Raw genomic sequence first — 26,388 nt, 5'->3', positions numbered from 1 at the left:
CGGTAAGATGAGGAAACAGGGACATAATGCCTTTAATATGAAGGAACAGGGACATAATGCCTGTAATATGAGGGAACAGGGACATAATGCCGGTAATATGAAGGGACAGGGATATAATGTCTGTAATATGAAGGAACAGGGACATAATGCCGGTAATTAGAAGGAACAAGGACATAATGCCGGTAATATAAAGGAACAGGGACATAATGCCTGTAAGATGAGGAAACAGGGACATAATGCCTGTAATATGAGGGAACAGGGACATAATGCCTGTAATATGAGGGAACAGGGATATAATGTCTGTAATATAAGGGAACAGGGATATAATGTCTGTAATATGAGGGAACAGGGACATAAAGCCGGTAATATGAGGGAACAGGAACATAATACCGGTAAGATGAGGGAACAGGGACATAATGCCTGTAATATGAAGGAACAGGGACATAATGCCTGTAATATAAAGGAACAGGGACATAATGCCGGTAAAATGAAGGAACAGGGATATAATGCCGGTAAGATGAGGGAACAGGGACATAATGTCTGTAATATGAGGGAACAGGGACATAATGTCAGTAATATAAAGGAACAGGGACGTAATGCCGGTAATATTAAGGAACAGGGACATAATGCCATAATATGAAGGAAAAAGGAGATAATGCCTGTAATATGAAGGAACAGGGACGTAATGACGGCAATATGAAGGAACAGGGACATAATGTCGGTAATATGGAGGAACAGGGACGTAATGCCAGTAACATGAGGGAACAGGGACATAATGCCGGTAATATGAGGGAACATGGACATAATGCCGGTAATATGAAGGAACAGGGACATAATGCCTGTAATATGAGGGAACAGGGACATAATGCCTATAATATGAAGGTACAGGGACATAATGCCAGTAATATGAGGGAACAGGGACATAATGCCTATAATATGAAGGAACAGGGACATAATGCCTGTAATATGAGGGAACAGGGACATAATGCCTATAATATGAAGGTACAGGGACATAATGCCTGTAATATGAGGGAACAGGGACATAATGCCGGTAATATGAAGGGACAGGGATATAATGCCTGTAATATGAAGGAACAGGGACATAATGCCGGTAATTAGAAGGAACAAGGACATAATGCCGGTAACATAAAGGAACAGGGACATAATGCCTGTAAGATGAGGAAACAGGGACATAATGCCTGTAATATGAGGGAACAGGGACATAATGCCTGTAATATGAGGGAACAGGGATATAATGTCTATAATATGAGGGAACAGGGATATAATGTCTGTAATATGAGGGAACAGGGACATAAAGCCGATAATATGAGGGAACAGGAACATAATACCGGTAAGATGAGGGAACAGGGACATAATGTCTGTAATATGAGGGAACAGGGACATAATGTCAGTAATATAAAGGAACAGGGATGTAATGCCGGTAATATGAAGAAACAGGGACATAATGCCGGTAATATAAAGGAAAATGGAGATAATGCCTGTAATATGAAGGAACAGGGACGTAATGACGGCAATATGAAGGAACAGGGACATAATGTCGGTAATATGGAGGAACAGGGACGTAATGCCAGTAACATGAGGGAACAGGGACATAATGCCTGTAATATGAGGGAACAGGGACATAATGCCGGTAATATGAAGGAACAGGGACATAATGCCTGTAATATGAGGGAACAGGGACATAATGCCTATAATATGAAGGAACAGGGACATAATGCCTGTAATATGAGGGAACAGGGACATAATGCCTATAATATGAAGGAACAGGGACATAATGCCTGTAATATGAGGGAACAGGGATATAATGTCTGTAATATGAGGGAACAGGGACATAATGCCGGTAATATGAAGGGACAGGGATATAATGCCTGTAATATGAAGGAACAGGGACATAATGCCGGTATTTAGAAGGAACAAGGACATAATGCCGGTAATATAAAGGAACAGGGACATAATGCCTGTAAGATGAGGAAACAGGGACATAATGCCTGTAATATGAGGGAACAGGGACATAATGCCTGTAATATGAGGGAACAGGGATATAATGTCTATAATATGAGGGAACAGGGATATAATGTCTGTAATATGAGGGAACAGGGACATAAAGCCGATAATATGAGGGAACAGGAACATAATACCGGTAAGATGAGGGAACAGGGACATAATGTCTGTAATATGAGGGAACAGGGACATAATGTCAGTAATATAAAGGAACAGGGATGTAATGCCGGTAATATGAAGGAACAGGGACATAATGCCGGTAATATAAAGGAAAATGGAGATAATGCCTGTAATATGAAGGAACAGGGACGTAATGACGGCAATATGAAGGAACAGGGACATAATGTCGGTAATATGGAGGAACAGGGACGTAATGCCAGTAACATGAGGGAACAGGGACATAATGCCTGTAATATGAGGGAACAGGGACATAATGCCGGTAATATGAAGGAACAGGGACATAATGCCTGTAATATGAGGGAACAGGGACATAATGCCTATAATATGAAGGAACAGGGACATAATGCCTGTAATATGAGGGAACAGGGACATAATGCCTATAATATGAAGGAACAGGGACATAATGCCTGTAATATGAGGGAACAGGGATATAATGTCTGTAATATGAGGGAACAGGGACATAAAGCCGGTAATATGAGGGAACAGGAACATAATACCGGTAAGATGAGGGAACAGGGACATAATGTCTGTAATATGAGGGAACAGGGACATAATGTCAGTAATATAAAGGAACAGGGATGTAATGCCGGTAATATGAAGGAACAGGGACATAATGCCGGTAATATAAAGGAAAATGGAGATAATGCCTGTAATATGAAGGAACAGGGACGTAATGACGGCAATATGAAGGAACAGGGACATAATGTCGGTAATATGGAGGAACAGGGACGTAAATCCAGTAACATGAGGGACCAGGGACATAATGCCTGTAATATGAGGGAACAGGGACATAATGCCGGTAATATGAAGGAACAGGGACATAATGCCTGTAATATGAGGGAACAGGGACATAATGCCTATAATATGAAGGAACAGGGACATAATGCCTGTAATATGAGGGAACAGGGACATAATGCCTATAATATGAAGGAACAGGGACATAATGCCTGTAATATGAGGGAACAGGGACATAATGCCGGTAATATGAAGGGACAGGGATATAATGCCTGTAATATGAAGGAACAGGGACATAATGCCGGTAATATGAAGGAACAGGGACATAATGCCTGTAATATGAGGGAACAGGGACATAATGCCTATAATATGAAGGAACAGGGACATAATGCCGGTAATATGAAGGAAAAAGGAGATAATGCCTGTAATATGAAGGAACAGGGACGTAATGTCGGTAATATGGAGGAACAGGGACGTAATGCCAGTAACATGAGGGAACAGGGACATAATGCCTGTAAGATGAGGGAACAGGGACATAATGTCTGTAATATGAGGGAACATGGACATAATGCCGGTAATATGAAGGAACAGGGACATAATGCCGGTAACATGAAGGAACAGGGACATAATGCCTGTAATATGAAGGAACCGGGACATAATGCCGGTAATATGAAGGAATAAGGACATAATGCCGGTAATATGAAGGAACAGGGACAAAATGCCTGTAATATGAAGGAACAGGGACATAATGCTGTAATATGAAGGAACAGGGACATAATGCCGGTAATATGAAGGAGCAGGGACGTAGTTCCGGTAATACGAGGAACAAGGACATAATGCCTGTAAGATTAGGGTACAGGGACATATTACCGGCATTTTGTTCCTGTATGCTTCTTCAGGGGACATAATGCCAGTAATATGAGGGAACAGGGACATAATGCCGGTATTATGAAGGAACAGGGACATCATGCCTGTAAGATGAGGAAACAGGGACATATTGGCGGTAAGATGAGGGAACAGGGACATATTACTGGAATTATATCAATTTTCCCTCCTACATAGGGCATAATGCCTGTAATATGAGGGAACAGGGACATTATGCCTGTAATATGAGGGAACAGGGACATAATGTCGGTAATATAAAGGAACAGGGACATAATGCCGCTAATATGAAGGAACAGGGACATAATGCTGGTAAGATGAGGGAACAGGGACATAATGCCGGTAATATGAAGGAACAGGATCATAATGCCTGTAATATGAAGGAACAGGGACATAATGCCTGTAATATGAAGGAACAGGGACATAATGCCGGTAATATGAAGGTACATAGTCATAATGCCGGTAATATGAAGGCACAGGGACAAAATGTCTTTAATATGATTGAACAGGGACATAATGCCGGTAATATGAAGGAGCAGGGACGTAATGCCGGTAATACGAAGGAACAGGGACATCATGCCTGTAAGATGAGGAAACAGGGACATATTGGCGGTAAGATGAGGAAACAGGGACATATTGGCGGTAAGATGAGGGAACAGGGACATATTACTGCCATTATATCAATTTTCCCTCCTTCATAGGGCATAATGCCTGTAATATGAGGGAACAGGGCTATAATGTCTGTAATATGAGGGAACAGGGACATAAAGCCGGTAATATGAGGGAACAGGAACATAATACCGGTAAGATGAGGGAACAGGGACATCATGTCTAAAATATGAGGGAACAGGGACATAATGCCGGTAATATGAAGGAACAGGGACATAATGCCGGTAATATGAAGGAGCAGGGACGTAATGCCGGTAATATGAAGGAACAAGGACATAATGCTTGTAAGATGAGGGAACAGGGACATATTACCCGAATTTTGTCCCTGTACACTCCTTCAGGGGACATAATGCCAGTAATATGAGGGAACAGGGACATAATGCCTGTAATATGAGGGAACAGGGACATAATGCCTATAATATGAAGGAACAGGGACATAATGCCTGTAATATGAGGGAACAGGGACATAATGCCTATAATATGAAGGAACAGGGACATAATGCCTGTAATATGAGGGAACAGGGACATAATGCCTATAATATGAAGGAACAGGGACATAATGCCTGTAATATGAGGGAACAGGGACATAATGCCGGTAATATGAAGGGACAGGGATATAATGCCTGTAATATGAAGGAACAGGGACATAATGCCGGTAATTAGAAGGAACAAGGACATAATGCCGGTAATATAAAGGAACAGGGACATAATGCCTGTAAGATGAGGAAACAGGGACATAATGCCTGTAATATGAGGGAACAGGGACATAATGCCTGTAATATGAGGGAACAGGGATATAATGTCTGTAATATGAGGGAACAGGGATATAATGTCTGTAATATGAGGGAACAGGGACATAAAGCCGGTAATATGAGGGAACAGGAACATAATACCGGTAAGATGAGGGAACAGGGACATAATGCCTGTAATATGAAGGAACAGGGACATAATGCCTGTAATATGAAGGAACAGGGACATAATGCCGGTAAAATGAAGGAACAGGGATATAATGCCGGTAAGATGAGGGAACAGGGACATAATGTCTGTAATATGAGGGAACAGGGACATAATGTCAGTAATATAAAGGAACAGGGACGTAATGCCGGTAATATTAAGGAACAGGGACATAATGCCATAATATGAAGGAAAAAGGAGATAATGCCTGTAATATGAAGGAACAGGGACGTAATGACGGCAATATGAAGGAACAGGGACATAATGTCGGTAATATGGCGGAACAGGGACGTAATGCCAGTGACATGAGGGAACAGGGACATAATGCCTGTAATATGAGGGAACAGGGACATAATGCCGGTAATATGAAGGAACAGGGACATAATGCCTGTAATATGAAGGAACAGGGACATAATGCCTGTAATATGAGGGAACAGTGATATAATGTCTGTAATATGAGGGAACAGGGACATAAAGCCGGTAATATGAGGGAACAGGAACATAATACCGGTAAGATGAGGGAACAGGGACATAATGTCTGTAATATGAGGGAACAGGGACATAATGTCAGTAATATAAAGGAACAGGGATGTAATGGCGGTAATATGAAGGAACAGGGACATAATGCCGGTAATATAAAGGAAAATGGAGATAATGCCTGTAATATGAAGGAACAGGGACGTAATGACGGCAATATGAAGGAACAGGGACATAATGTCGGTAATATGGAGGAACAGGGACGTAATGCCAGTAACATGAGGGAACAGGGACATAATGCCTGTAATATGAGGGAACAGGGACATAATGCCGGTAATATGAAGGAACAGGGACATAATGCCTGTAATATGAGGGAACAGGGACATAATGCCTATAATATGAAGGAACAGGGACATAATGCCTGTAATATGAGGGAACAGGGACATAATGCCTATAATATGAAGGAACAGGGACATAATGCCTGTAATATGAGGGAACAGGGACATAATGCCGGTAATATGAAGGGACAGGGATATAATGCCTGTAATATGAAGGAACAGGGACATAATGCCGGTAATATGAAGGAACAGGGACATAATGCCTGTCATATGAGGGAACAGGGACATAATGCCTATAATATGAAGGAACAGGGACATAATGCCTGTAATATGAGGGAACAGGGATATAATGTCTGTAATATGAGGGAACAGGGATTTAATGTCTGTAATATGAGGGAACAGGGACATAAAGCCGGTAATATGAGGGAACAGGAACATAATACCGGTAAGATGAGGGAACAGGGACATATTGCCTGTAATATGAAGGAACAGGGACATAATGCCTGTAATATGAAGGAACAGGGACATAATGCCGGTAATATGACGGAAAAAGGAGATAATGCCTGTAATATGAAGGAACAGGGACGTAATGTCGGTAATATGGAGGAACAGGGACGTAATGCCAGTAACATGAGGGAACAGGGACATAATGCCTGTAAGATGAGGGAACAGGGACATAATGTCTGTAATATGAGGGAACATGGACATAATGCCGGTAATATGAAGGAACAGGGACATAATGCCGGTAACATGAAGGAACAGGGACATAATGCCTGTAATATTAAGGAACCGGGACATAATGCCGGTAATATGAAGGAATAAGGACATAATGCCGGTAATATGAAGGAACAGGGACAAAATGCCTGTAATATGAAGGAACAGGGACATAATGCTGGTAATATGAAGGAACAGGGACATAATGCCGGTAATATGAAGGAGCAGGGACGTAGTGCCGGTAATACGAGGAACAAGGACATAATGCCTGTAAGATGAGGGTACAGGGACATATTACCGGCATTTTGTTCCTGTATGCTTCTTCAGGGGACATAATGCCAGTAATATGAGGGAACAGGGACATAATGCCGGTATTATGAAGGAACAGGGACATCATGCCTGTAAGATGAGGAAACAGGGACATATTGGCGGTAAGATGAGGGAACAGGGACATATTACTGGAATTATATCAATTTTCCCTCCTACATAGGGCATAATGCCTGTAATATGAGGGAACAGGGACATTATGCCTGTAATATGAGGGAACAGGGACATAATGTCGGTAATATAAAGGAACAGGGACATAATGCCGCTAATATGAAGGAACAGGGACATAATGCTGGTAAGATGAGGGAACAGGGACATAATGCCGGTAATATGAAGGAACAGGATCATAATGCCTGTAATATGAAGGAACAGGGACATAATGCCGGTAATATGAAGGCACAGGGACAAAATGTCTTTAATATGATTGAACAGGGACATAATGCCGGTAATATGAAGGAGCAGGGACGTAATGCCGGTAATACGAAGGAACAGGGACATCATGCCTGTAAGATGAGGAAACAGGGACATATTGGCGGTAAGATGAGGGAACAGGGACATATTACTGCCATTATATCAATTTTCCCTCCTACATAGGGCATAATGCCTGTAATATGAGGGAACAGGGCTATAATGTCTGTAATATGAGGGAACAGGGACATAATACCGGTAAGATGAGGGAACAGGGACATAATGTCTGTAATATGAGGGAACAGGGTCATAATGCCGGTAATATGAAGGAACAGGGACATAATGCCGGTAATATGAAGGAGCAGGGACGTAATGCCGGTAATATGAAGGAACAAGGACATAATGCTTGTAAGATGAGGGAACAGGGACATATTACCGGAATTTTGTCCCTGTACACTCCTTCAGGGGACATAATGCCAGTAATATGAGGGAACAGGGACATAATGCCTATAATATGAAGGAACAGGGACAAAATGCCTGTAATATGAGGGAACAGGGACATAATGCCTATAATATGAAGGAACAGAGACATAATGCCTGTAATATGAGGGAACAGGGACATAATGCCTATAATATGAAGGAACAGGGACATAATGCCTGTAATATGAGGGAACAGGGACATAATGCCGGTAATATGAAGGGACAGGGATATAATGCCTGTAATATGAAGGAACAGGGACATAATGCCGGTAATTAGAATGAACAAGGACATAATGCCGGTAATATAAAGGAACAGGGACATAATGCCTGTAAGATGAGGAAACAGGGACATAATGCCTGTAATATGAGGGAACAGGGACATAATGCCTGTAATATGAGGGAACAGGGATATAATGTCTGTAATATGAGGGAACAGGGATATAATGTCTGTAATATGAGGGAACAGGGACATAAAGCCGGTAATATGAGGGAACAGGAACATAATACCGGTAAGATGAGGGAACAGGGACATAATGCCTGTAATATGAAGGAACAGGGACATAATGCCGGTAATATGAGGGAACAGAGACATAATGCCAGTAATATGAGGGAACAGGGACATAATGCCTGTAATATGAAGGAACAGGGACATAATGCCTGTAATATGAAGGAACAGGGATATAATGCCAGTAATATGAGGGAACAGAGACATAATGCCAGTAATATGAGGGAACAGGGACATTATGCCTGTAATATGAGGGAACAGGGACATAATGTCGGTAATATAAAGGAACAGGGACATAATGCCGCTAATATGAAGGAACAGGGACATAATGCTGGTAAGATGAGGGAACAGGGACATAATGCCGGTAATATGAAGGAACAGAATCATAATGCCTGTAATATGAAGGAACAGGGACATAATGCCGCTAATATGAAGGAACAAGGACATAATGTTGGTAATATGAAGGAACGGGACATAATGCCGGTAAGATGAGGAAACAGGGACATAATGCCTTTAATATGAAGGAACAGGGACATAATGCCTATAATATGAAGGAACAGGGACATAATGCCTGTAATATGAGGGAACAGGGACATAATGCCTATAATATTAAGGAACAGGCACATAATGCCTGTAATATGAGGGAACAGGGACATAATGCCGGTAATATGAAGGGACAGGGATATAATGCCTGTAATATGAAGGAACAGGGACATAATGGCGGTAATTAGAAGGAACAAGGACATAATGCCGGTAATATAAAGGAACAGGGACATAATGCCTGTAAGATGAGGAAACAGGGACATAATGCCTGTAATATGAGGGAACAGGGACATAATGCCTGTAATATGAGGGAACAGGGATATAATGTCTGTAATATGAGGGAACAGGGATATAATGTCTGTAATATGAGGGAACAGGGACATAATGCCTGTAATATGAAGGAACAGGGATATAATGCCGGTAAGATGAGGGAAGAGGGACATAATGTCTTTAATATGAGGGAACAGGGACATAATGTCGGTAATATAAAGGAACAGGGACGTAATGCCGGTAATATGAAGGAACAGGGACATAATGCCGGTAATATGAAGGAAAAAGTAGATAATGCCTGTAATATGAAGGAACAGGGACGTAATGACGGCAATATGAAGGAACAGGGACATAATGTCGGTAATATGGAGGAACAGGGACGTAATGCCAGTAACATGAGGGAACAGGGACATAATGCTGGTAATATGAGGGAACATGGACATAATGCCGGTAATATGAAGGAACAGGGACATAATGCCGGTAATATGAAGGAAAAAGTACATAATGCCGGTAATATGAAGGAACAGGGACAAAATGCCTGTAATATGAAGGAACAGGGACACAATGCTGGTAATATGAAGGAACAGGGACATAATGCTGTTAATATGAAGGAACAGGGACATAATGCCTGTAAGATGAGGGTACAGGGACATATTACCGGCATTTTGTTCCTGTAGCCTTCTTCAGGGGCCATAATGCCAGTAATATGAGGGAACAGGGACATTATGCCTGTAATATGAGGGAACAGGGACATAATGTCGGTAATATAAAGGAACAGGGACATAATGCCGCTAATATGAAGGAACAGGGACATAATGCTGGTAAGATGAGGGAACAGGGACATAATGCCGGTAATATGAAGGAACAGAATCATAATGCCTGTAATATGAAGGAACAGGGACATAATGCCGCTAATATGAAGGAACAAGGACATAATGTTGGTAATATGAAGGAACGGGACATAATGCCGGTAAGATGAGGAAACAGGGACATAATGCCTTTAATATGAAGGAACAGGGACATAATGCCTATAATATGAAGGAACAGGGACATAATGCCTGTAATATGAGGGAACAGGGACATAATGCCTATAATATTAAGGAACAGGCACATAATGCCTGTAATATGAGGGAACAGGGACATAATGCCGGTAATATGAAGGGACAGGGATATAATGCCTGTAATATGAAGGAACAGGGACATAATGGCGGTAATTAGAAGGAACAAGGACATAATGCCGGTAATATAAAGGAACAGGGACATAATGCCTGTAAGATGAGGAAACAGGGACATAATGCCTGTAATATGAGGGAACAGGGACATAATGCCTGTAATATGAGGGAACAGGGATATAATGTCTGTAATATGAGGGAACAGGGATATAATGTCTGTAATATGAGGGAACAGGGACATAATGCCTGTAATATGAAGGAACAGGGATATAATGCCGGTAAGATGAGGGAAGAGGGACATAATGTCTTTAATATGAGGGAACAGGGACATAATGTCGGTAATATAAAGGAACAGGGACGTAATGCCGGTAATATGAAGGAACAGGGACATAATGCCGGTAATATGAAGGAAAAAGTAGATAATGCCTGTAATATGAAGGAACAGGGACGTAATGACGGCAATATGAAGGAACAGGGACATAATGTCGGTAATATGGAGGAACAGGGACGTAATGCCAGTAACATGAGGGAACAGGGACATAATGCTGGTAATATGAGGGAACATGGACATAATGCCGGTAATATGAAGGAACAGGGACATAATGCCGGTAATATGAAGGAAAAAGTACATAATGCCGGTAATATGAAGGAACAGGGACAAAATGCCTGTAATATGAAGGAACAGGGACACAATGCTGGTAATATGAAGGAACAGGGACATAATGCTGGTAATATGAAGGAACAGGGACATAATGCCTGTAAGATGAGGGTACAGGGACATATTACCGGCATTTTGTTCCTGTAGCCTTCTTCAGGGGCCATAATGCCAGTAATATGAGGGAACAGGGACATTATGCCTGTAATATGAGGGAACAGGGACATAATGTCGGTAATATAAAGGAACAGGGACATAATGCCGCTAATATGAAGGAACAGGGACATAATGCTGGTAAGATGAGGGAACAGGGACATAATGCCGGTAATATGAAGGAACAGAATCATAATGCCTGTAATATGAAGGAACAGGGACATAATGCCGCTAATATGAAGGAACAAGGACATAATGTTGGTAATATGAAGGAACGGGACATAATGCCGGTAAGATGAGGAAACAGGGACATAATGCCTTTAATATGAAGGAACAGGGACATAATGCCTATAATATGAAGGAACAGGGACATAATGCCTGTAATATGAGGGAACAGGGACATAATGCCTATAATATTAAGGAACAGGGACATAATGCCTGTAATATGAGGGAACAGGGACATAATGCCGGTAATATGAAGGGACAGGGATATAGTGCCTGTAATATGAAGGAACAGGGACATAATGCCTGTAATATGAAGGGCCAGGGATATAATGCCTGTAATATGAAGGAACAGGGACATAATGCCGGTAATATGAAGGGACAGGGATATAATGCCTGTAATATGAAGGAACAGGGACATAATGCCGGTAATTAGAAGGAACAAGGACATAATGCCGGTAATATAAAGGAACAGGGACATAATGCCTGTAAGATGAGGAAACAGGGACATAATGCCTGTAATATGAGGGAACAGGGACATAATGCCTGTAATATGAGGGAACAGGGATATAATGTCTGTAATATGAGGGAACAGGGATATAATGTCTGTAATATGAGGGAACAGGGACATAATGCCGGTAATATGAGGGAACAGGAACATAATACCGGTAAGATGAGGGAACAGGGACATAATGCCTGTAATATGAAGGAACAGGGACATAATGCCTGTAATATGAAGGAACAGGGATATAATGCCGGTAAGATGAGGGAACAGGAACATAATGTCTGTAATATGAGGGAACAGGGACATAATGTCGGTAATATAAAGGAACAGGGACGTAATGCCGGTAATATGAAGGAACAGGGACATAATGCCGGTAATTTGAAGGAAAAAGGAGATAATGCCTGTAATATGAAGGAACAGGGACGTAATGACAGCAATATGAAGGAACATGGACATAATGTCGGTAATATGGAGGAACAGGGACGTAATGCCAGTAACATGAGGGAACAGGGACATAATGCTGGTAATATGAAGGAACAAGGACATAATGCCGGTAATATTAAGGAAAAAGGACATAATGCCGGTAATATGAAGGAACAGGGACAAAATGCCTGTTAATATGAAGGAACAGGGACATAATGCTGGTAATATGAAGGAACAGGGACATAATGCTGGTAATATGAAGGAACAGGGACATAATGCCTGTAAGATGAGGGTACAGGGGCATATTACCGGCATTTTGTTCCTGTACCCTTCTTCAGGGGACATAATGCCAGTAATATGAGGGAACAGGGACATTATGCCTGTAATATGAGGGAACAGGGACATAATGTCGGTAATATAAAGGAACAGGGACATAATGCCGCTAATATGAAGGAACAGGGACATAATGCCGGTAAAATGAAGGAACAGGGATAAAATTCCGGTAAGATGAGGGAACAGGGACATAATGTCTGTAATATGAGGGAACAGGGACATAATGTCAGTAATATAAAGGAACAGGGACGTAATGCCGTTAATATTAAGGAACAGGGACATAATGCCGGTAATATGAAGGAAAAAGGAGATAATGCCTGTAATATGAAGGAACAGGGACGTAATGACGGCAATATGAAGGAACAGGGACATAATGCCGGTAATATGAAGGAACAGAATCATAATGCCTTTAATATGAGGGAACAGGGACATAATGCCTCTAATATGAAGGAACAAGGACATAATGTTGGTAATATGAAGGAACGGGACATAATGCCAGTAATATGAGGGAACAGGGACATAATGCCTATAATATGAAGGAACAGGGACATAATGCCTGTAATATGAGGGAACAGGGACATAATGCCGGTAATATGAAGGGACAGGGATATAATGCCTGTAATATGAAGGAACAGGGACATAATGCCGGTAATTAGAAGGAACAAGGACATAATGCCGGTAATATAAAGGAACAGGGACATAATGCCTGTAAGATGAGGAAACAGGGACATAATGCCTGTAATATGAGGGAACAGGGACATAATGCCTGTAATATGAGGGAACAGGGAAATAATGTCTGTAATATGAGGGAACAGGGATATAATGTCTGTAATATGAGGGAACAGGGACATAAAGCCGGTAATATGAGGGAACAGGGACATAATGTCGGTAATATGGAGGAACAGGGACGTAATGCCAGTAACATGAGGGAGCAGGGACATAATGCCGGTAATATGAGGGAACATGGACATAATGCCGGTAATATGAAGGAACAGGGACATAATGCCGGTAATATGAAGGAAAAAGGACATAATGCCGGTAATATGAAGGAGCAGGGACGTAATGCCGGTAATACGAAGGAACAGGGACATCATGCCTGTAAGATGAGGAAACAGGGACATATTGGCGGTAAGATGAGGAAACAGGGACATATTGGCGGTAAGATGAGGGAACAGGGACATATTACTGCCATTATATCAATTTTCCCTCCTTCATAGGGCATAATGCCTGTAATATGAGGGAACAGGGCTATAATGTCTGTAATATGAGGGAACAGGGACATAAAGCCGGTAATATGAGGGAACAGGAACATAATACCGGTAAGATGAGGGAACAGGGACATCATGTCTAAAATATGAGGGAACAGGGACATAATGCCGGTAATATGAAGGAACAGGGACATAATGCCGGTAATATGAAGGAGCAGGGACGTAATGCCGGTAATATGAAGGAACAAGGACATAATGCTTGTAAGATGAGGGAACAGGGACATATTACCCGAATTTTGTCCCTGTACACTCCTTCAGGGGACATAATGCCAGTAATATGAGGGAACAGGGACATAATGCCTGTAATATGAGGGAACAGGGACATAATGCCTATAATATGAAGGAACAGGGACATAATGCCTGTAATATGAGGGAACAGGGACATAATGCCTATAATATGAAGGAACAGGGACATAATGCCTGTAATATGAGGGAACAGGGACATAATGCCTATAATATGAAGGAACAGGGACATAATGCCTGTAATATGAGGGAACAGGGACATAATGCCGGTAATATGAAGGGACAGGGATATAATGCCTGTAATATGAAGGAACAGGGACATAATGCCGGTAATTAGAAGGAACAAGGACATAATGCCGGTAATATAAAGGAACAGGGACATAATGCCTGTAAGATGAGGAAACAGGGACATAATGCCTGTAATATGAGGGAACAGGGACATAATGCCTGTAATATGAGGGAACAGGGATATAATGTCTGTAATATGAGGGAACAGGGATATAATGTCTGTAATATGAGGGAACAGGGACATAAAGCCGGTAATATGAGGGAACAGGAACATAATACCGGTAAGATGAGGGAACAGGGACATAATGCCTGTAATATGAAGGAACAGGGACATAATGCCTGTAATATGAAGGAACAGGGACATAATGCCGGTAAAATGAAGGAACAGGGATATAATGCCGGTAAGATGAGGGAACAGGGACATAATGTCTGTAATATGAGGGAACAGGGACATAATGTCAGTAATATAAAGGAACAGGGACGTAATGCCGGTAATATTAAGGAACAGGGACATAATGCCATAATATGAAGGAAAAAGGAGATAATGCCTGTAATATGAAGGAACAGGGACGTAATGACGGCAATATGAAGGAACAGGGACATAATGTCGGTAATATGGCGGAACAGGGACGTAATGCCAGTGACATGAGGGAACAGGGACATAATGCCTGTAATATGAGGGAACAGGGACATAATGCCGGTAATATGAAGGAACAGGGACATAATGCCTGTAATATGAGGGAACAGTGATATAATGTCTGTAATATGAGGGAACAGGGACATAAAGCCGGTAATATGAGGGAACAGGAACATAATACCGGTAAGATGAGGGAACAGGGACATAATGTCTGTAATATGAGGGAACAGGGACATAATGTCAGTAATATAAAGGAACAGGGATGTAATGGCGGTAATATGAAGGAACAGGGACATAATGCCGGTAATATAAAGGAAAATGGAGATAATGCCTGTAATATGAAGGAACAGGGACGTAATGACGGCAATATGAAGGAACAGGGACATAATGTCGGTAATATGGAGGAACAGGGACGTAATGCCAGTAACAAGAGGGAACAGGGACATAATGCCTGTAATATGAGGGAACAGGGACATAATGCCGGTAATATGAAGGAACAGGGACATAATGCCTGTAATATGAGGGAACAGGGACATAATGCCTATAATATGAAGGAACAGGGACATAATGCCTGTAATATGAGGGAACAGGGACATAATGCCTATAATATGAAGGAACAGGGACATAATGCCTGTAATATGAGGGAACAGGGACATAATGCCGGTAATATGAAGGGACAGGGATATAATGCCTGTAATATGAAGGAACAGGGACATAATGCCGGTAATATGAAGGAACAGGGACATAATGCCTGTCATATGAGGGAACAGGGACATAATGCCTATAATATGAAGGAACAGGGACATAATGCCTGTAATATGAGGGAACAGGGATATAATGTCTGTAATATGAGGGAACAGGGATTTAATGTCTGTAATATGAGGGAACAGGGACATAAAGCCGGTAATATGAGGGAACAGGAACATAATACCGGTAAGATGAGGGAACAGGGACATAATGCCTGTAATATGAAGGAACAGGGACATAATGCCTGTAATATGAAGGAACAGGGACATAATGCCGGTAATATGAAGGAAAAAGGAGATAATGCCTGTAATATGAAGGAACAGGGACGTAATGTCGGTAATATGGAGGAACAGGGACGTAATGCCAGTAACATGAGGGAACAGGGACATAATGCCTGTAAGATGAGGGAACAGGGACATAATGTCTGTAATATGAGGGAACATGGACATAATGCCGGTAATATGAAGGAACAGGGACATAATGCCGGTAACATGAAGGAACAGGGACATAATGCCTGTAATATTAAGGAACCGGGACATAATGCCGGTAATATGAAGGAATAAGGACATAATGCCGGTAATATGAAGGAACAGGGACAAAATGCCTGTAATATGAAGGAACAGGGACATAATGCTGGTAATATGAAGGAACAGGGACATAATGCCGGTAATATGAAGGAGCAGGGACGTAGTGCCGGTAATACGAGGAACAAGGACATAATGCCTGTAAGATGAGGGTACAGGGACATATTACCGGCATTTTGTTCCTGTATGCTTCTTCAGGGGACATAATGCCAGTAATATGAGGGAACAGGGACATAATGCCGGTATTATGAAGGAACAGGGACATCATGCCTGTAAGATGAGGAAACAGGGACATATTGGCGGTAAGATGAGGGAACAGGGACATATTACTGGAATTATATCAATTTTCCCTCCTACATAGGGCATAATGCCTGTAATATGAGGGAACAGGGACATTATGCCTGTAATATGAGGGAACAGGGACATAATGTCGGTAATATAAAGGAACAGGGACATAATGCCGCTAATATGAAGGAACAGGGACATAATGCTGGTAAGATGAGGGAACAGGGACATAATGCCGGTAATATGAAGGAACAGGATCATAATGCCTGTAATATGAAGGAACAGGGACATAATGCCGGTAATATGAAGGCACAGGGACAAAATGTCTTTAATATGATTGAACAGGGACATAATGCCGGTAATATGAAGGAGCAGGGACGTAATGCCGGTAATACGAAGGAACAGGGACATCATGCCTGTAAGATGAGGAAACAGGGACATATTGGCGGTAAGATGAGGGAACAGGGACATATTACTGCCATTATATCAATTTTCCCTCCTACATAGGGCATAATGCCTGTAATATGAGGGAACAGGGCTATAATGTCTGTAATATGAGGGAACAGGGACATAATACCGGTAAGATGAGGGAACAGGGACATAATGTCTGTAATATGAGGGAACAGGGTCATAATGCCGGTAATATGAAGGAACAGGGACATAATGCCGGTAATATGAAGGAGCAGGGACGTAATGCCGGTAATATGAAGGAACAAGGACATAATGCTTCTAAGATGAGGGAACAGGGACATATTACCGGAATTTTGTCCCTGTACACTCCTTCAGGGGACATAATGCCAGTAATATGAGGGAACAGGGACATAATGCCTATAATATGAAGGAACAGGGACAAAATGCCTGTAATATGAGGGAACAGGGACATAATGCCTATAATATGAAGGAACAGAGACATAATGCCTGTAATATGAGGGAACAGGGACATAATGCCTATAATATGAAGGAACAGGGACATAATGCCTATAATATGAAGGAACAGAGACATAATGCCTGTAATATGAGGGAACAGGGACATAATGCCTATAATATGAAGGAACAGGGACATAATGCCTGTAATATGAGGGAACAGGGACATAATGCCGGTAATATGAAGGGACAGGGATATAATGCCTGTAATATGAAGGAACAGGGACATAATGCCGGTAATTAGAATGAACAAGGACATAATGCCGGTAATATAAAGGAACAGGGACATAATGCCTGTAAGATGAGGAAACAGGGACATAATGCCTGTAATATGAGGGAACAGGGACATAATGCCTGTAATATGAGGGAACAGGGATATAATGTCTGTAATATGAGGGAACAGGGATATAATGTCTGTAATGTGAGGGAACAGGGACATAAAGCCGGTAATATGAGGGAACAGGAACATAATACCGGTAAGATGAGGGAACAGGGACATAATGCCTGTAATATGAAGGAACAGGGACATAATGCCGGTAATATGAGGGAACAGAGACATAATGCCAGTAATATGAGGGAACAGGGACATAATGCCTGTAATATGAAGGAACAGGGACATAATGCCTGTAATATGAAGGAACAGGGATATAATGCCAGTAATATGAGGGAACAGAGACATAATGCCAGTAATATGAGGGAACAGGGACATTATGCCTGTAATATGAGGGAACAGGGACATAATGTCGGTAATATAAAGGAACAGGGACATAATGCCGCTAATATGAAGGAACAGGGACATAATGCTGGTAAGATGAGGGAACAGGGACATAATGCCGGTAATATGAAGGAACAGAATCATAATGCCTGTAATATGAAGGAACAGGGACATAATGCCGCTAATATGAAGGAACAAGGACATAATGTTGGTAATATGAAGGAACGGGACATAATGCCGGTAAGATGAGGAAACAGGGACATAATGCCTTTAATATGAAGGAACAGGGACATAATGCCTATAATATGAAGGAACAGGGACATAATGCCTGTAATATGAGGGAACAGGGACATAATGCCTATAATATTAAGGAACAGGCACATAATGCCTGTAATATGAGGGAACAGGGACATAATGCCGGTAATATGAAGGGACAGGGACATAATGCCTGTAATATGAAGGAACAGGGACATAATGGCGGTAATTAGAAGGAACAAGGACATAATGCCGGTAATATAAAGGAACAGGGACATAATGCCTGTAAGATGAGGAAACAGGGACATAATGCCTGTAATATGAGGGAACAGGGACATAATGCCTGTAATATGAGGGAACAGGGATATAATGTCTGTAATATGAGGGAACAGGGATATAATGTCTGTAATATGAGGGAACAGGGACATAATGCCTGTAATATGAAGGAACAGGGATATAATGCCGGTAAGATGAGGGAAGAGGGACATAATGTCTTTAATATGAGGGAACAGGGACATAATGTCGGTAATATAAAGGAACAGGGACGTAATGCCGGTAATATGAAGGAACAGGGACATAATGCCGGTAATATGAAGGAAAAAGTAGATAATGCCTGTAATATGAAGGAACAGGGACGTAATGACGGCAATATGAAGGAACAGGGACATAATGTCGGTAATATGGAGGAACAGGGACGTAATGCCAGTAACATGAGGGAACAGGGACATAATGCTGGTAATATGAGGGAACATGGACATAATGCCGGTAATATGAAGGAACAGGGACATAATGCCGGTAATATGAAGGAAAAAGTACATAATGCCGGTAATATGAAGGAACAGGGACAAAATGCCTGTAATATGAAGGAACAGGGACACAATGCTGGTAATATGAAGGAACAGGGACATAATGCTGGTAATATGAAGGAACAGGGACATAATGCCTGTAAGATGAGGGTACAGGGACATATTACCGGCATTTTGTTCCTGTAGCCTTCTTCAGGGGCCATAATGCCAGTAATATGAGGGAACAGGGACATAATGTCGGTAATATAAAGGAACAGGGACATAATGCCGCTAATATGAAGGAACAGGGACATAATGCTGGTAAGATGAGGGAACAGGGACATAATGCCGGTAATATGAAGGAACAGAATCATAATGCCTGTAATATGAAGGAACAGGGACATAATGCCGCTAATATGAAGGAACAAGGACATAATGTTGGTAATATGAAGGAACGGGACATAATGCCGGTAAGATGAGGAAACAGGGACATAATGCCTTTAATATGAAGGAACAGGGACATAATGCCTATAATATGAAGGAACAGGGACATAATGCCTGTAATATGAGGGAACAGGGACATAATGCCTATAATATTAAGGAACAGGGACATAATGCCTGTAATATGAGGGAACAGGGACATAATGCCGGTAATATGAAGGGACAGGGATATAGTGCCTGTAATATGAAGGAACAGGGACATAATGCCTGTAATATGAAGGGACAGGGATATAATGCCTGTAATATGAAGGAACAGGGACATAATGCCGGTAATATGAAGGGACAGGGATATAATGCCTGTAATATGAAGGAACAGGGACATAATGCCGGTAATTAGAAGGAACAAGGACATAATGCCGGTAATATAAAGGAACAGGGACATAATGCCTGTAAGATGAGGAAACAGGGACATAATGCCTGTAATATGAGGGAACAGGGACATAATGCCTGTAATATGAGGGAACAGGGATATAATGTCTGTAATATGAGGGAACAGGGATATAATGTCTGTAATATGAGGGAACAGGGACATAAAGCCGGTAATATGAGGGAACAGGAACATAATACCGGTAAGATGAGGGAACAGGGACATAATGCCTGTAATATGAAGGAACAGGGACATAATGCCTGTAATATGAAGGAACAGGGATATAATGCCGGTAAGATGAGGGAACAGGAACATAATGTCTGTAATATGAGGGAACAGGGACATAATGTCGGTAATATAAAGGAACAGGGACGTAATGCCGGTAATATGAAGGAACAGGGACATAATGCCGGTAATTTGAAGGAAAAAGGAGATAATGCCTGTAATATGAAGGAACAGGGACGTAATGACAGCAATATGAAGGAACATGGACATAATGTCGGTAATATGGAGGAACAGGGACGTAATGCCAGTAACATGAGGGAACAGGGACATAATGCTGGTAATATGAAGGAACAAGGACATAATGCCGGTAATATTAAGGAAAAAGGACATAATGCCGGTAATATGAAGGAACAGGGACAAAATGCCTGTTAATATGAAGGAACAGGGACATAATGCTGGTAATATGAAGGAACAGGGACATAATGAGGGTAATATGAAGGAACAGGGACATAATGCCTGTAAGATGAGGGTACAGGGGCATATTACCGGCATTTTGTTCCTGTACCCTTCTTCAGGGGACATAATGCCAGTAATATGAGGGAACAGGGACATTATGCCTGTAATATGAGGGAACAGAGACATAATGTCGGTAATATAAAGGAACAGGGACATAATGCCGCTAATATGAAGGAACAGGGACATAATGCCGGTAAAATGAAGGAACAGGGATATAATTCCGGTAAGATGAGGGAACAGGGACATAATGTCTGTAATATGAGGGAACAGGGACATAATGTCAGTAATATAAAGGAACAGGGACGTAATGCCGTTAATATTAAGGAACAGGGACATAATGCCGGTAATATGAAGGAAAAAGGAGATAATGCCTGTAATATGAAGGAACAGGGACGTAATGACGGCAATATGAAGGAACAGGGACATAATGCCGGTAATATGTAGGAACAGAATCATAATGCCTTTAATATGAGGGAACAGGGACATAATGCCTCTAATATGAAGGAACAAGGACATAATGTTGGTAATATGAAGGAACGGGACATAATGCCAGTAATATGAGGGAACAGGGACATAATGCCTATAATATGAAGGAACAGGGACATAATGCCTGTAATATGAGGGAACAGGGACATAATGCCGGTAATATGAAGGGACAGGGATATAATGCCTGTAATATGAAGGAACAGGGACATAATGCCGGTAATTAGAAGGAACAAGGACATAATGCCGGTAATATAAAGGAACAGGGACATAATGCCTGTAAGATGAGGAAACAGGGACATAATGCCTGTAATATGAGGGAACAGGGACATAATGCCTGTAATATGAGGGAACAGGGATATAATGTCTGTAATATGAGGGAACAGGGATATAATGTCTGTAATATGAGGGAACAGGGACATAAAGCCGGTAATATGAGGGAACAGGGACATAATGTCGGTAATATGGAGGAACAGGGACGTAATGCCAGTAACATGAGGGAGCAGGGACATAATGCCGGTAATATGAGGGAACATGGACATAATGCCGGTAATATGAAGGAACAGGGACATAATGCCGGTAATATGAAGGAAAAAGGACATAATGCCGGTAATATGAAGGAAAAGGGACAAAATGCCTGTAATATGAAGGAACAGGGACATAATGCTGGTAATATGAAGGAACAGGGACATAATGCTGGTAATATGAAGGAACAGGGACATAATGCCGGCAATATGAAGGAGCAGGGACGTAATGCCGGTAATACGAGGAACAAGGACATAATGCCTGTAAGATAAGGGTACAGGGACATATTACCGGCATTTTGTTCCTGCACCCTTCTTCAGGGGACATAATGCCAGTAATATGAGGGAACAGGGATATTATGCCTGTAATATGAGGGAACAGGGACATAATGTCGGTAATATAAAGGAACAGGGACATAATGCCGCTAATATGAAGGAACAGGGACATAATGCTGGTAAGATGAGGGAACAGGGACATAATGCCGGTAATATGAAGGAACAGGATCATAATGCCTGTAATATGAAGGAACAGGGACATAATGCCGCTAATATGAAGGAACAAGGACATAATGTCGGTAATATGAAGGATCAGGGACATAATGCCGGTAAGATGAGGGAACAGGGACATAATGCCTTTAATATGAAGGAACAGGGACATAATGCCTGTAATATGAGGGAACAGGGACATAATGCCTATAATATGAAGGAACAGGGACATAATGCCTGTAATATGAGGGAACAGGGACATAATGCCTATAATATGAAGGAACAGGGACATAATGCCTGTAATATGAAGGAACAGGGACATAATGCCTGTAAGATGAGGGAACAGGGACATTATGCCTGTAATATGAAGGAACAGGGACATAATGCCTGTAATATGAAGGAACAGGGTCAAAATGCCTGTAGAATGAGGGAACAAGGACATAATGCCTATAGTATGAAGGAACAGGGACATAATGCCGGTAATATGAGGGAACAGGGACATAATGCCGGTAATATAAAGGAACAGGAACATAATGCCGGTAATATGAAGGAACAGGGACATAATACCGGTAAGATGAGGTAACAGGGACATAATGCCGGTAATATGAAGGAATAGGGACATAATGCCGGTAATATGAAGGAACAGGGACATAATGCCGGTAATATGAAGGAACAAGGACATAATGCCTGTAATATGAAGTAACAGGGACATAATGCAGGTAATATGAAGGAACAAGGAGATAATGCCTGTCATATGAAGGAACAGGGACATAATGCCTGTAATATGAAGGAACAGGGACATAATGTCGGTAATATGAAGGAACATAGTCATAATTCCGGTAATATGAAGGCACAGGGACAAAATGCCTGTAATATGAAGGAACAGAGACATAATGGCGGTAATATGAAGGAACAGGGAAATAAAGCCGGTAATATGAAGGAAAGGGGACATAATGCCGGTAATATGGAGGAACAGGGACGTAATGCCGGTAACATGAGGGAACAGGGACATAATGCCTGTAAGATGAGGGAAAAGGGACATAATGTCTGTAATATGAGGGTACATGGACATAATGCCGGTAATATGAAGGAACAGGGACATAATGCCGGTAATATGAAGGAACAAGGACATAATGCCGGTAATATGAAGGAACAGGGACATAATGCCGGTAAGATGAGGGAACCGGGACATAATGCCGGTAAGATGAGGGAACAGGAACATAATGCCTGTAATATGAAGGAACAGGGTCAAAATGCCTGTAAAATGAGGGAACAGGGACATAATGCCTGTAATATGAAGGAACAGGAAAATAATGCCTATAGTATGAAGGAACAGGGACATAATGCCGGTAATATGAGGGTACAGAGACATAATGCCGGTAATATGAAGGAACAGGAACATAATGCCGGTAATATGAAGGAACAGGGACATAATACCGGTAAGATGAGGTAACAGGGACATAATGCCGGTAATATGAAGGAATAGGGACATAATGCCGGTAATATGAAGGAACATGGACATAAAGCCGGTAATATGAAGGAACAGGGACATAATGCCGGTAATATGAAGGAACAAGGACATAATGCCTGTAATATGAAGGAAAAGGGACATAATGCCGGTAATATGAAGGAACAAGGAGATAATGCCTGTAATATGAAGGAACAGGGACATAATGCCTGTAATATGAAGGAACAGGGACATAATGCCTGTAATATGAAGGAACAGGGAAATAATGCCTGTAATATGAAGGAACAGGGACATAATGCCGGTAATATGAAGGAACAGGAACATAATGCCGGTAATATGAAGGAACAGGGACATAATACCGGTAAGATGAGGTAACAGGGACATAATGCCGGTAATATGAAGGAATTGGGACATAATGCCGGTAATATGAAGGAACAAGGACATAATGCCTGTAATATGAAGGAAAAGGGACATAATGCCGGTAATATGAAGGAACAAGGAGATAATGCCTGTAATATGAAGGAACAGGGACATAATGCCTGTAATATGAAGGAACAGGGACATAATGCCTGTAATATGAAGGAACAGGGACATAATGCCGATAATATGAAGGAACAGGGAAATAATGCCTGTAATATGAAGGAACAGGGAAATAATGCCTGTAATATGAAGGAACAGGGACATAATGCCTGTAATATGAAGGAACAGGGACATAATGCCGATAATATGAAGGAACAGGGACATAATGCCGATAATATGAAGGAACAGGAAAATAATGCCGATAATATGAAGGAACAGGGACATAATGCCGATAATATGAAGGAACAGGGACATAATGCCGATAATATGAAGGAACAGGGACATAATGCCGATAATATGAAGGAATAGGCAAATAATGCCGATAATATGAAGGAACAGGGACATAATGGCGATAATATGAAGGAACAGGGAAATAATGCTGGTAATATGAAGGAACAGGGACATAATGCCGGTAATATGAAGGAACAGGAACATAATGCCGGTAATATGAAGGAACAGGGACATAATACCGGTAAGATGAGGTAACAGGGACATAATGCCGGTAATATGAAGGAATTGGGACATAATGCCGGTAATATGAAGGAACAAGGACATAATGCCTGTAATATGAAGGAAAAGGGACATAATGCCGGTAATATGAAGGAACAAGGAGATAATGCCTGTAATATGAAGGAACAGGGACATAATGCCTGTAATATGAAGGAACAGGGACATAATGCCTGTAATATGAAGGAACAGGGACATAATGCCGATAATATGAAGGAACAGGGAAATAATGCCTGTAATATGAAGGAACAGGGAAATAATGCCTGTAATATGAAGGAACAGGGACATAATGCCTGTAATGTGAAGGAACAGGGACATAATGCCGATAATATGAAGGAACAGGGACATAATGCCGATAATATGAAGGAACAGGGACATAATGCCGATAATATGAAGGAACAGGAAAATAATGCCGATAATATGAAGGAACAGGGACATAATGCCGATAATATGAAGGAACAGGGACATAATGCCGATAATATGAAGGAACAGGGACATAATGCCGATAATATGAAGGAATAGGCAAATAATGCCGATAATATGAAGGAACAGGGACATAATGGCGATAATATGAAGGAACAGGGAAATAATGCTGGTAATATGAAGGAACAGGGACATAATGCCGGTAATATGAAGGAACAGGGACATAATGCCGGTAAGATGAGAGAACAGGGACATAATGCCTGTAAGATGAGGGAACAGGGACAAAATGCCGGTAAGATGAGGGAACAGGGACAAAATGCCGGTAAGGTGAGGGAAAAGGGATGTAATGCAGATAATATGAAGGAACAGGGACATAATGCAGATAATATGAAGGAACAGGGACGTAATGCCGATAATATGAAGGAACAGGGACGTAATGCCGATAATATGAGGGAGCAGGGACATAATGCCGATAATATGAAGAAACAGGGACGTAATGCCGATAATATGAAGGAGCAGGGACGTAATGCCGTTAATATGAAGGAACAGGGGCGTAATGCCGGTTCAAATGAGGGAACAGGGACATAATGCCGGTAAGATGAGGGAATAGG

The 26,388-nt window shown here is 41.6% G+C and overlaps 1 long non-coding RNA gene across 1 annotated transcript in view; it reads right to left on the bottom strand.

Annotated features, from left to right (window-relative positions):
* The window catches only part of LOC142663389 (uncharacterized), a 236,783-nt gene that overhangs the window by 122,217 nt on the left and 88,178 nt on the right, over positions 1–26,388 (bottom strand). The gene's annotated exons all lie outside the window — the stretch shown is intronic.

The sequence above is a fragment of the Rhinoderma darwinii genome, chromosome 11 (assembly GCF_050947455.1).
Source record: "Rhinoderma darwinii isolate aRhiDar2 chromosome 11, aRhiDar2.hap1, whole genome shotgun sequence".
Lineage (NCBI taxonomy): Eukaryota > Metazoa > Chordata > Amphibia > Anura > Rhinodermatidae > Rhinoderma > Rhinoderma darwinii.
The sequence above is the reverse complement of the archived record's forward strand: the minus strand, read 5'-3'. Positions and strand labels throughout refer to the sequence as shown.